At 43.1% G+C, this 13412-nt stretch overlaps 1 protein-coding gene and 1 long non-coding RNA gene across 5 annotated transcripts in view; both read left to right on the top strand.

The window, feature by feature from the left end:
- ROBO1 (roundabout guidance receptor 1) overlaps window positions 1–13412 on the top strand; it is a 1310595-nt gene that overhangs the window by 469888 nt on the left and 827295 nt on the right. The gene's annotated exons all lie outside the window — the stretch shown is intronic.
- LOC109303221 overlaps window positions 7486–13412 on the top strand; it is an 18615-nt gene continuing 12688 nt past the window's right edge. The window contains exon 1 of the long non-coding RNA XR_002099026.1: window positions 7486–7497. This is a non-coding gene — a long non-coding RNA (uncharacterized LOC109303221). The remainder of the gene's footprint in view (window positions 7498–13412) is intronic.

The raw sequence follows: 13412 nt of genomic DNA, 5'->3' as shown, positions 1-13412 counted from the left end.
GCCTGAAACTGCTGGCAGTGGGACAGGGAGGAACTGCTTCCCCTCCTCCCACACTGAGCAACAGCTTTTGCCCTGTGCTGCCACTGCTGAGCCTGGGCGGGCAAGCCAGGAGCAGGCATGGGGCACGTAGGGTCAGGGTCAGGGCTGTGCAGCATACCACAGGTCCCACTGGTACAGTGGGGCTGGGGCCAGCAGCGGTGGCAGCTAGAAGGAGCTGCCTGCCACCTGAGCTGCCAGTCCAGCTACACTGGGGGCTGTATGACATGTCATGGCTCCACTGTGCCTGGGCCAGGTGGGACTGAGGGAGCCTCCATGGGCCAGACAAAGACCCTCCTTGGGCCAGAACTGGCCCACAGGCCATATTTTGCCCACCCCTGTTCTAGAGCTTTTTTTTCCCCATCTAGTGCCCCTGAACCTCTTTTCTGTACCTTATATAATCACACCGCACCTTACAGCTGACCACGGCAGTGGCATATTTCAAGCTTCCTTGAATAGTAGAGAGGAAAAATTAAATATTTTCTCTTATTTTATTTAATAAACACTGATTTAACAACTGGAGAAGAGCTAAGAGCCAGGTCTTTGTGGGCCAGTACTAAGTGTCCTATGGACAAAAGCTTGAATATAAAAAATAAGCTGGGAGAACAGCTCAGCAGAGCAAACAATTTTAGTTAAAGGGGGCACTTCTACAGGAGACACTACATTGCTGTCATGACAAGCAATGACGCATAGCATCAACAGGCACTAACCATGATTCTGCTGCTACTGTGCAGTAGCAATGAGCTACAAAACAACCCATGTGCTGCTGGGCCTGTGCAGTATAGGCAGGTACTGCACAGTACCAACTGAGCAGTCATAGGCATGTGTCAACACACCCAAGTAATAATACCTGTAACAAGTAATAATATATACAGGAGAAGAAAATAAGTAGAAATTGTATTCCATTTAGGGATCAACCCAATTGTCCTACTGAGACTTGAGGTCCTACTTGCAAGTAAGAAATTATTCTTTTCCTTAACCCAAAGAGACACACTCTTAAGGACCTGAAAAAAAAGAAAGGAAATTTGAACTGGAGTAAACTCTCTTGTTTAGTGTCCCTCCATTTAGAGAGTATTCAGAGGAAATCTATGAAGTCATTTTATTTTACTTTTTCCATTGTCAGTCTTAGTACAACCTCTAAACCTACAATTTACAATGTGCATAGGGACAGCTGCACCTGTGAGGAACCCCACTGATATCAGTGAGACTCCTTGTGAACACAGCAGTCCATCCACCTGTGGGCTGTAAATTGCAAGATCAGAGCTTTAGTTAGTTCAGTTTATTTAATGTTCCTGAAAGAGGAGCAATGGCTAGAGCCTGTGTGGTGCAAGCAGGTCCTATGCATATTTTCCCACACTGCATTGCCAATGCACAGCATTCTTGACCTGCAGAAACCCTCCTTCGCTTCTGTTTTACAAATTGACAAGCACCCAAAAAACCAGGCTAGATTTTGTTATTGTAATAAAAAATAGAAAGCACCAAACAGAAATTGCTGTGTGATCTAGGTCCAGTTTGAGCTCAGTTCTCTGTACTTACAAGGAAAGTGTAGTAAATATAGCCTTCACATTTTATTCACATTTAATTTCTTTAAAAGGGAAATTGGTAATTGTATTTGAAGTGTCTTTGTGTTTTGTTTGGTTGGTTTCCACTACAGCCTTTAGGTTTTGATTACACTTGTGTCTTTACTTTCCCCCTAATCAATATAGCAAGGAGGTAATAGCTATTTCACCACAAAAAAAATACTACCTGAAGATAATGCATTTGTGGTGTTTTATTGCAAGGTAGCTGTTCAAGGTCAGTTCTATGCCACCCTGTACTTGTTGACCTTGTCAAGTTTACTTGGAAAAGCTAAAATGTTTGTTTCCATTAAGTTTTTATAGATACATAGCTCATTTGCATTAGCTATCTCATGGTAACAGCATGATTTATTCTTTCCTTTGTATGTTTCTTATATGTTTATATGTCACCAAGGCAATTTGAATAATCAGAATATGCAATTCAGATAAGAAAAATACACAACTGAATGTTATAAAATACCTGAAGGTATTTGGAAACTCTTTGACATGAGTTGGGCCACTGTGTAATTCTAGACTGTGGCTAGCTTAGTAATTTTGACTGGAAGCTTTTAGCCTGGTGACATCATTGTAACAGGGCTCCTACCCCATTACTGAAGGGAAGAGGGAGCCCAGGGGAAGCTGACCTTTCCCTGTCCTTGGGATGGGTTAACATGGGCAAAGAGCCCTGGAATAAAATGGCCACCCATCCCACATGCACACAGTGACTGACAGGGCTGGGGGTGGAAGTGGAGGGTCAGGTGACCCAGGAAGAGACTTATAAGCACAAGGCCTAAGCCAGTGGGGGCATTTTGACCATAAGAACCTCAAGGGGTAGAGCTCCAGGACAGCACCAGTCTGGGTGGCCTAGAGGAAGGACTCTGAGCTACACGGGACTTGGAAGAAACCCTGCATCCTAGACAGGAACAAATAAGTGGCTTAGGCCTTCAAGGTTGGACTTCTGGAGGGCAGGATTGGCCATTTTGTTTTGGAGCAGACCCTCTTTTTTTTTTGGTTTTCATTTATAGCAGAGAACTGGATGTGGCTGAATGGAGTGGGTTGGAGGCCACAGGGGTATTGGCAGGGGCCTCTCAGCATAGAGCCCTTCCTGAGGCCATGATCCTGTAGAATGACTGTTATTGGCAGACAGAGGGAGGAACCAAGAGATGGCAAAGAGACAGTGCAAACCCAGAGCTCACAATGGCGAGACCAAGGGCTGAGGAGCCCGGAGCTCACAGGGACAGAGCTGGGGCCTGGGAGATTGCAATCGTAGGATAGTGGACCACAGGCTGAGAGTCATAGCCAGGGTAAAGTGGGGACAAGACCAGAGGGTCCCTGCCCAGATAAGGGCCTACCCTCCAAACCCCTGCACCCTCCCTTTCAATCAAAGTGTGGCAGGTAAGATAACAGGGTGGGACCCTGAGAGGCCAAAGTGGACCACAAAGTGGGGTTATGGGTGGTAAATGGGAGCAGTGGCTTCACTGCCTCAAGCACTGAATGCATTACAGTCATACAGAGAGGAGGCTATTGTCAGAGTCACAGATACAGCCAATTCCTGCTACTCTTTTAAAATTAAGTGAAATTTTCCTTTTGTGTGTGTGTGTGTGTGTGTGTGTGTGTGTGTGTGTGTGTGTGTGTGTGTGTGTTGTTTGGATTTACAGAGATTTGTTCATTAAACCAAAATGCAGACATCTTTGCAAAGTATTAGGCTACTTACAGACTAAAAAAAATACAAGAAGAATAGTGCTTTACTTTAAACTCCACATACCCCCACCAAGTCCAGTACATGCCCAGAAGAGGCATTGCATTAGTTGGACCTGGCTCACGCAACATCTGTATAGATCAGGCAATTCAGCCAGGCTTTTATTTTTATCTAGTAGCTGATTGAATCTGAAGCATGTGAACTAACGTACTGCCTGTTCTGGTAAAGCATGGGTTTGTTTGTTTTCTTTCACGCCGGCAGGCTTAGTGAATATTCTTTGTTGCCTAAAGTTTCTTCTGTCTCTGGCTACCGTATGGATCATTGTCTTGACTCATGTTTCCATCTGGCACTACAGCTTCATTATTTCATATTTAAATTGTGATTAATACGGTTAATCTTTGTGTACTCACTTTACATTGCATCAAAGAGTTGTAAACTCTATGTTGGAAGTTTTCCTCTGAAATCTTGAGGTAGTTTAGTTTAATCTGTTTTAAGGTTTGTCCAAGAATTACATTCTCTAATCAAGAACCAGAAAATACAGTTCTTAATTAAAGTTTATCAAAGGGAGAATTGTCATTTTTCTGTGGTTTGGGGAAGACTGTGTGAAAGCACTCAATATATGGCTAATTAATCAGATGGAGGAAGCTAGTGAAACTATCTAAAGTTTCTAAGAGATAATCAGTTTTCAAAAGAAAAGGTTGGGTACTATTTATACTCTCTGGTGATGCCTGTACTGTAAGCTTCCCATCTCTAGTAACAGCGGCCTTGAGAACATTATGCTTGTCTGGCATTCAGGAGCCTAATCTAGGGGTGGGGATGAGAGAGGCACCAGCCCTGGATGCTGATGTAGACTCCCCTGGGGTTCCCTGGGGACTTCATGTAAAGAGCAGCCCTGTGCTTCCAGGCCATAGGCACTGGGACATGGCAGAAGCAGCCAGGTGCAGGAGTGTAGCAGGCAGTCTTTAAGTCCCCAGGACAGATAAGACTTCCCCTCCTTCTCTCTCTCACCCTTCTCATGCTCTCCAGTGCTTGGCACCCCTTCCCCCCAGGAAGTTTTGCACACGGTATCAAACATAATGGCTATACCTATGTTAGCATGCTGCTTCTGCTTGGTATGTAGTAGTTTAAATAGTATGATGTGTGCCAGTTAGTTTCCTCTGAACCTAATTTACTTTCATGTACAGTCACTGCTATACTGCTTTTGGTTTTGGAAGTTGCCTTCCTTTGGCATCTGGAATGTGCTTGAGGGCACCATCACCAGGGCCACTGATTTATATCAAATAATACCTAGAAAACATAGCAGTGTTCTTTATCTATCTATCTCTATAATAGAAAATGCATGTGAAGTGAATATATCAAAACAATGCCAATGCATAAAATAATATTAATATTCCATAACATGATAACCAGAGGTAGAATTAGTGTATAGAATCATGGAAAATTAGGGTTGGAAGGAACCTCAGGATGTCATCTAGTCCAACCCCCTGCTCAAAGCAGGACCATCTTCAATTATATCATCCCAGCCAAGGCTTTGTCTAGCTGGGTTTAAAAACCTCCAAGGATTTCACAACCTCTCTGGGTAATCTGTTCCAATGTTTTACTATCCATCTAATGAGAGAGTTTTTCCTAATATCTAACCTAAACTTCCCTTGCTGCAACTTGAGAACATTACTCCTTACTCTGCCATCTGCTACCACTGAGAACAGTCCAGCTCCATCCTCTTTGGAAACCCCCTTATACTCTTCAGGTATTTGAAGGCTGCTATCAAATCATCTCTTAGTCTTCTCTTCTCTAGATTAAATAAGCCCATTTCTCCTAGTCTCTTCTCATAAGTCATGTGCCACAGCCCCCTCACCATTTTCATTGCCCTTCTCTGGACTCTCTCCACTACATCCTTTCTGTAGTGGGGGCCCAAAACTGGACATCGCACTCTAGATGTGGTCTCACCAGTGCTGAATAGAGGGGAATAATCACTTCCCTTGAGCTACTGGCAACACTCCTAACAATGCAGCCCTTTATGCTGTTAGCCTTCTTGGCAACAGGGGCATGCTGTTGGTTTATATTCAGCTTCTTGTCCACTGTAACTCCCAGGTCCTTTTCTGCAGAGCTGCTGCCCAGCCAGTCAGCCCCCAGCCTGTACTGGTGCATGGGATTGTTCTGTCCTAAGTGCAGGACTTTGCACTTGCCCTTAATAAACTTCATAAGATTTTTTTTGGTACAGTCTTCCAACTTGTCTAAGTCATTCTGAATCCTAGCCCAGCCCTCCAGCATATCTACTACTGCCCCCAATTTGGTGCCATCTGCAAACTTGCTGAGGGTGCACTGCATCCCATCTTCCAGGTTATTGATGAAGACAATGAACAAAACCAGCCCCAGAACTGACCCCTGGAGCACTCCACTTGATACTGGCTGACAAATAGATATTGAGCTATTCACTACTACCCCCTGAGCCCAATGATCCACCTTACAGTCCATTCATCCAACCCCTACTTCCTTAGCTCACCTGTGAGAATGTTGTGGAAGGCCGTGTCAAAAGTCTTGCTAAAATCAAGGTATACCACATCCACTGGTCTCCCCACATCCCCAGAGCCATCCATTTCATAATAGAAGGCAATCAGGTTGGTCAGACTTGACTTGTCCTTGGCAAAGCCACTACATTTGCGCTTTTCCAATAGTCCAGAACCTCACCCAATTACCTTGAGTTTTCAAAGGTGATGGCCAGTGACTCTCCAAGCATGTCAGCTAGCAACACTCCCGGCTTTTCAGAGCACAGGCCTAAAACACACACATCTCACCAAAGAAACACTCAGCAAGCCAAAGGCACAGGCAGTCCTAGATCACTTACATTCCCTGGGCACGATCTAGTGCCTGGCTTCTCTTTCTCTTCTTTCTTCTCTCATTCCCAGTGAACTACCTGAAAAATGCTTGCCCTGTTTGCTGCCTCTCTTGCCCTGTTTGTGTAAAAACATAAGTGATTAGATTCTGCCATCCACTGCTAGAATTGGACTCAAAGAAAAAGTAGCAGGTCAGGCTTCTGTTTCTTTGGAAGAGCTTTGCCAGATTTCCTACAATAGAGTCTGAATATATTTACCCTCTCTCAAGACAGTGACATTAGTCCCTCACTTTCCTAAGTGCTAAATTCCATCATAGTTTTTTTTATGGAGAAATTAAAACACAAAAGAAGTCTCTTATTGGTGCTATAATCTCCAAGAGCAGGGATGTGTAAGTATTTAATTGCAGAAGTCTTTTGATGTTTCACAATTATGTTGTTATATTGTGAATGTGATTTAGTTTCCATTAAGTGTTGCTTGCAGATTAATCTATCTTAAAATGCTGAATAGGTGAACAGATTGTTCCCTCATTTTCAAGCAATCTTATAATTATATCAGCAGGACAAATAAGGAAGGGAACCTTAGAGGACACAACCTGATGGGCATTTTATGTGGAGGGAATTGTGGGGGAGCATAATTTGTCTCACGTAAATGTGTACATAATTTTTTCTATGTTCTATCCTTGCCTGATCAAAGGTTCTTTCTAGATTTCAATATAGGAATCAGAGCTGGAGCTTGCTCATGCAGGGGTCTACTACTGCAACAACACTGAGTGTTCTTTTCAAAATTGATGTGCATTAAAAAAGCAATTACAAGGCCAGTTTGTATTACCTTGAATGTTTTATACTATGTCCTTCAATGTGCAGGTTCACTTACTACTCCCAAGAAGTTTTAAATTTCTTTTAAAGCTACAATTCTGTGAAATAATAGAATACAGAAAAACCTAATAGATTATCAACTCTACCCCAGCTGCAGTTTAGGACCTTCCTCAAGTGAAGAAGGCTGAAACAAGAAGAGCAGAAGTGTGCCCAGGAGAAAGGATGGCTTCCTGACATCCCCATACTGGATAGCCACAGTTGGAAGATGGGAGAAGTTGGAATAGGGAAGCAAGAGAAGGATGTGCTTACTGGATTTTTTTTCTGAGCCAAAGGGCTAGAGAAAGCAAAGAGCCAGGAGGTTAGCTGAAGAACTTGCCAGTTGACTCTTCTAAAATGAGGTAGGAAGACCAGGGAAAGCCACTTTGCCCCTGATCTACCTCAAACAGCTAAGGGGGAACAATCTGGCAGAGTGGCCTGTGAGTTCCTACTGGGAAGAAAAGAAAAGAATTATGATAGAAAGTATTGGCATGGATGATTATAAAAGGGGCTGGGGAAGAGTTTCAGAAGTGGCAAAAGACACCAGAGCTCTGAGACACACATGGTTCTGTGTTTAGAACTAGTCATGATGCACAGTGTTAGTACTGTTATGACTATTTTGCATTCATGACAAAAATATCCTGTAAGGGTTACTGAACTTCTTACATAACTTTTGACATTGACCCCTCCTCCTGGTTTGGTTCCATACCCACCCCAACTCTCCTGGTCCAGTGACCCTGAGGTCATAGTACTTTTTTGCCGTTGTGTGGCTGTAGCCTGATGTCTCTTAACAGGTTGGCTTACTGAATTTAGGTACTCTACCATCTTCATAACACATTCAAATGGATTACTAAATTCTTCTGATATATTACTCCAGAGACAACATCAACCAGCAGACAGATCTCCTGTCCATACAACACCATAGCTGGTATATATCCCATAGATGATTGCATACTGCTCCATGACATTAGGGAGTAACTCATCCCTCTCCACCTGATTGTCTTTGATCAAGGAAGACAGCATGTCAACCAGAGTATGGTTGAATAATTCTACCAATTCATCAGATAGTGATACAGGGTGGTGCAGATTTTGTTGATTTTTCAAAAGGTCACGTACATGATAAAATAGTTGAGATTGAAAATTTCTCCCCTGGTCAGTGTGGAGGGAGTGAAGTACACCACGGTACCACACAAATCTCTCATCAAGCATCCTTACCACAGGCAGGGCCTCCAGCTCAGCCAAGAGAGTGTATGCTTCTGCCCATCTGGGAAAAATAGTTAGCCACTACTAAAACAAATATATTTCTATGGGTTATAAGGGGTAGGAGGACTTGGGATATCCATTGCTGCCATTTTCAGGGGTCTTCCAGCCTATATGGAGACAATGGGAGTCCTAGCATTACTCTTTGGTCCTTTGCAGGTACCACAGACCTTGTACAACCTGCACCAGTCCTTAACAGATGTTGTCCAGCCTAACCAGAAATGCCGAGACTGGACCTTAAGAAGGTCCAGATATCATAGAGGGTTTGCAAAATTTTGCCCAGATATCGTAGAGGGTTTGCACATTTTTTGATATTTCTAATAATGTCACCACAGCAAACAGTTCCTCTCATGTAGTTGCATATTAGCACTCAGTTTGTTTAATGCTTGCCTTGCATAAGCCAGTATCCTTTCCTGGCTTCCTTCAACATCACTTGCATCAGTGTCTAATAAGAAGGAGAACTGAAGGTCAGGCTACGCTAAGACAGGGGATGACATCAACTACCATTAGCTCTATAAAGAGTGTCTTGACATTTCCTGATCCAGATAAACTTCACCTTATTGGAGAGCTTATGTAAAGGGTTTGCAATGGTAGCAAAATCTGCTACAAATCTTCTATAATAGGAGGCCAAACCCAAGAATCTGTACAGTTCTGTTACATTTTGAGGTACTGGCCAGTCCCTAACAGCCTCCACCTTCTCTGGATCTGGGCCTATCCCCTCCATGGAGATCACATGTCCCAAAAAGTTCACTTCACTGCAGAAAAGTTGATATTTGGCAGGTTTAATTTTTAAGCTGGCTTCCTTTATCCTCGTAAACAATGCTTTCAGTTTCTGCAATTGCTCCTGAAAGGTTCAGTCTTTCACAATGATATTATCCAGGTGCACCAGACAGGCTGTCCCTTGCAAATCTGCTAAAACAATATCCATTAATCTCTGAAATGTACTAGGAGCATTACATAAACCAAAAGGCATTAAACTCAAAAAGTCTATTAGTGCAGAAGGCTGTCTAATCTTTGTCCTTTGGATATACTTCCACTGGCTAGTAACCACTAGCCAGATCAAGAGTGGAGAACAATCAAGCTTTGGCCAGGAGGTTTACTGTGTCATCGATTCAAGACAAGAGGTAAGCATCCTTAACAATAACATCATTCAGTCTACAATAATACACACAGACCCACACACCTTGGCACACCTCCCCATTCTTTAGCACCAACACCACAGGGCAGCCCACAGGTTGGCAGAGGGCCTGATGATACCTCTTTCCTCCATTGGTTTCAACTGGTGATCAAAGTCCTGCTGTAAATGGATGGATACTCTTTGAAGCCCCTGTTTGACAGGATTGGCCCTTGCCATTATTAATCTGGTACTTAGTTAAACCTGTATGTTCTAGGTCACAGTCTCCAAAGTTAAGTGCATCTGCAGATTCCAATATGACTTATTGCACTGCCTCCACTTGCTCAGGCTCTAAACCATGGTAATTTATCTTGAACTTGTGTTCCAATTTTCCTGAATTCCATCGAAGGTTATCACCTGTCTCTAAGGTTTGGGCTCTTATTTGACCTCAGTACTCTTATAGCAACCAACCCCTCTGTTCCAGGGTCATCTTGCAGGACAGCCACATCTGTCTCAAACAGCCCAATCAGTGTGGTCTGATATGTGATCTTTGGTTCTACTGATGTATTAGCAACCCAGACTGGAATTTCACCCCTGTGGCTCTTACCCATTGCAGTTTCAACCAGGAATCCTCATTCATTAGATTCTTCTCCACTACCACTTCATATGCCCTCACTTGGCCATCTGTGGTATATAAGGGAAACACCTCCCCAGAAAGGAACATGAATGTTTATAGTGACCTTATAATTTTTTAGGAACTGGGTGCCTAACAAGACATCTTTGCTACAAGGATTTTACATGGGAGCTGTAGGCCTTGGAGGCTGGTGATTGTACTCCATTCTTCCAGGATTGGAAGTGCTTCTCCATTGGCTGCCTTGACCACTAGCCTACAGGGCTAAAGACTTCTTTCTGTTTCTGCTGTAGCTTTTCCTATACCTGGCTATGTACAGTGGTACCTAGGCACTTGAATCTAGGAGGAACTGGCAAGGAACTTCTCTTAGCTTTCCCTTTAGGTAGTATTCCAACCCTGCAATATTAACAATCACCACCTCATTCTCAGGACTTTAGATATCTAGGGCTTCCAGTTTTCTCACCACTTCCATCTCAGTGGCTAGCTTTATGGAAGCATCCCAGCTATGTGGCTTCCCCAACTGAAGCTGGATGCTCTTCTCCCCACTAAGGTCACTGCTGATGACCTGGTCACAGGCCAGCAGGTCCTGCATCTCAGGGCCAACTTATGGGAAGGTCTTTACAGCTAATCATCTTAGGGCAATGCCAAACTCTGCCACTGACTCTGCTGAAGTCGTCTTACAATTAAAGAAGGCTGCATGAGCCCAGTCAGGGCCTGCACCTAGTTCCAAAGCATTCCTAGTTCCCGGGCCCCAGTCAGGTACTTATTTGGCTTCACTCCTTGGCCTTCTCTGTGAGCACTAAGCTCAGGAATTTTAGCTTAGTGATCTCATTCCACCCATTTAACTCAGCTGCCATTTCAGATTGTTCACCCCATTCTTGTTTTTGCCTGCTGTAGGGTGCTGGATGGAATACAGGCCTTAAGACACTAGATGGGATATATGTGTTTTCCCCTCCAACTAGAGGTACCCCCTCCTCCCTAGTACTCGTCTTCCTTGATCAAATACCCACACAACAAACAGAATATATGCTCTCACTGCAACAGTTAGCTCTATGCCTTATGTCCTGTGACCACCAATTCCTATTTCCCTCACTTATGAGATAGCCCCCCCACTTCAGAATCCCACTTCAATCAACAATTTGTGCCAAGCCTGCAACTCTAGAAACTGACACAAGAGACAAGAAGGCATTCCCACTTTTAAATGGAAAATCATATAGGTTAGGGTCAGAAACCAAGAGGCCAAAGAGAGGGAACAGGTAAAATATAAAGAAACAACATTGTGGTAACATACTTATTACCCTAGTTTCCTCCCAACCTCCAGAGGTGTCCCCAAACAAGCGTTTAGTCCCAGAGTGCTCAAACAGCAGCCTGCACTTGCCCCTAAATCTGAGTCAAGCTCCTTCAGACCACAGAGTCCTGGCTGACCATGCCAGTGGGATCTCCAGCTTAATTATGCCCTCCTCCTGTGTAGGGCTGACCAGGTTCCATGTGCACACTGGTCTCTCTTCTCCTCAGTCCAGCCTCCAGCTTCCTGTAGTCCAAGTTAAGTCTTCACAGCTTTGCAAACTGCCTCCTGGTCCCACCTGCTGTTAAACACATTACATTCACATTACACCTGATATTTTGTAGGGTGAGTCTATAAAATCCTGAGGTAGTGTCCTTCAGGGATTGATTATGAAAAAATTGAGGGGGCACCATAACTGGAGGAACTGGGACGGTATGCTCAGTAAGTTTCCTTTAATTTAGTTTCTGCTAGTGAGGACTTGTTGACATCACTTTTCTTGGGATGTAGCTGTTTGAAAAATTTCACTACTCAGATCCATATTCAGGCTTCAACCAATAGGGTACTCTGTGCCTGGCAGCTAGCATAGGGCATTTTAAATGAAGACTTATCTCAAATGTAGATGCATACTTGAAATTATATTAAAGCTAGTGTCTGTTGATTTAAATATAGAACTCAGAATATGATGCCCCTACTTACTCATGGAAATTTACACAAAATGTTATGCTAATCATGACTGACATTGTTTAAAGCTACTTATGTTTGTGCTGGAAGGACACATTAGTCACTGAAGATAACACAAGTTTTGTTTCCATGGTAGAATATCCCAGCTCATAGATTACAAAAATGTAGCCCATGGGCTTTAGTGGTTCAGATCAAATGGTGGTAGGCCCTAAAGGAGAAGACCCATTGGAGAAATGGATATTTATGCCAATAAAATGAAATCTGTATTACCTTTCTATTGTGTTACCCTAAGCTACCCTAAGTGATTCTGTCTTTCTTCATTATGCGCCAGATTAAAGGCAGGATATTTTTGGACTGGAATTCATAGGATTCACTTTCTTAGTAGTGTTAGAGTAATACAGTCACGATAGTCCAGGAATTATGCATGTGGCACCGATTTTTCGGGGGTCCAACTTGTACTGGACCAACTGCATGGTTGGGGTGGAATTAGACAAGCTTTCAAATACAAAGCATTCCTTAGATCATCTGAAGACAGTTTGTCTAATTTTATCCCAAATATACAGTTGGCCCAATAAAAAAAAAAAAAAAAAATCACCAAAAAAATTCTTGATTCAGTTCATTATCATTCATAGCTGTTGCATCTGAAAGAAACGTTAATCTTGTTTTTTAATCAAACCTAAAGTAAAAAAATTAGGAAAGGATTCTTCTGTGCTTACGTGTTCATACCTCACCCTGTCATTACCTTATGACACTGTTTTTACATTTCCTTAGCATGCTTATGAGATATGTAATGCGGTCTGGATGAATATACTATGACGTATGGGCTCAGTTGGTTGGAATACCTTCCTCAGGAGTAATTATCAATAGCTCACTGTCAAACTAGCTAGTTGTATAAAGTGGGTTTTGATAGGGATTTCTCCTGGGATCAGCAACAGTCAATATTTTTACTAAAGACATGGATGATAAAATAAAGAATGCTTATAAATCTGTAGATTATACCAAGCTGGAAAGGGGCTGCCAGTACTTTGAAGGCAGAACTTGAATTCAAAATGATGCTGGCTAATTGGAGAAATTGTCAGAAATAAATAGGATGCAGTTTAATAACTGCAAGTGCAAAGAACTGCACTTAGGTTGGAATAATCAATTACACAAATAAAAATTGGAAAATGCCTGGCTAGGAGATACTTCTGCAGAAAAGGGTTATAGAAGATCACATACTGCAGATGCATCCAAAATCATAGAATCATAGACACAGGGTCGGAAGGGGCCTTGTAGATCTTCAAGTCAGACCCCCTGCCTGGGCAGGAGAAAAACAGGGCTCAGATGACTCCAGCCAGGTAGGCATCAAGCCTCTTCTTAAACACCCCCAGGGTAGGAGCCAGCACCACTTCCCTTGGAAGTTGGTTCCAGATCCTAGCTGCCCTAACTGTGAAGTAGTTCTTATGGATGTCTAATCTAAACCTTC

This window comes from Gavialis gangeticus, unplaced genomic scaffold, assembly GCF_001723915.1.
Source record: "Gavialis gangeticus isolate Ggan-Ray unplaced genomic scaffold, GavGan_comp1, whole genome shotgun sequence".
NCBI classification, from domain to species: Eukaryota; Metazoa; Chordata; order Crocodylia; family Gavialidae; genus Gavialis; species Gavialis gangeticus.
Note: the sequence above shows the minus strand (reverse complement) of the source record. Positions and strands in the feature narration are given on the sequence as shown.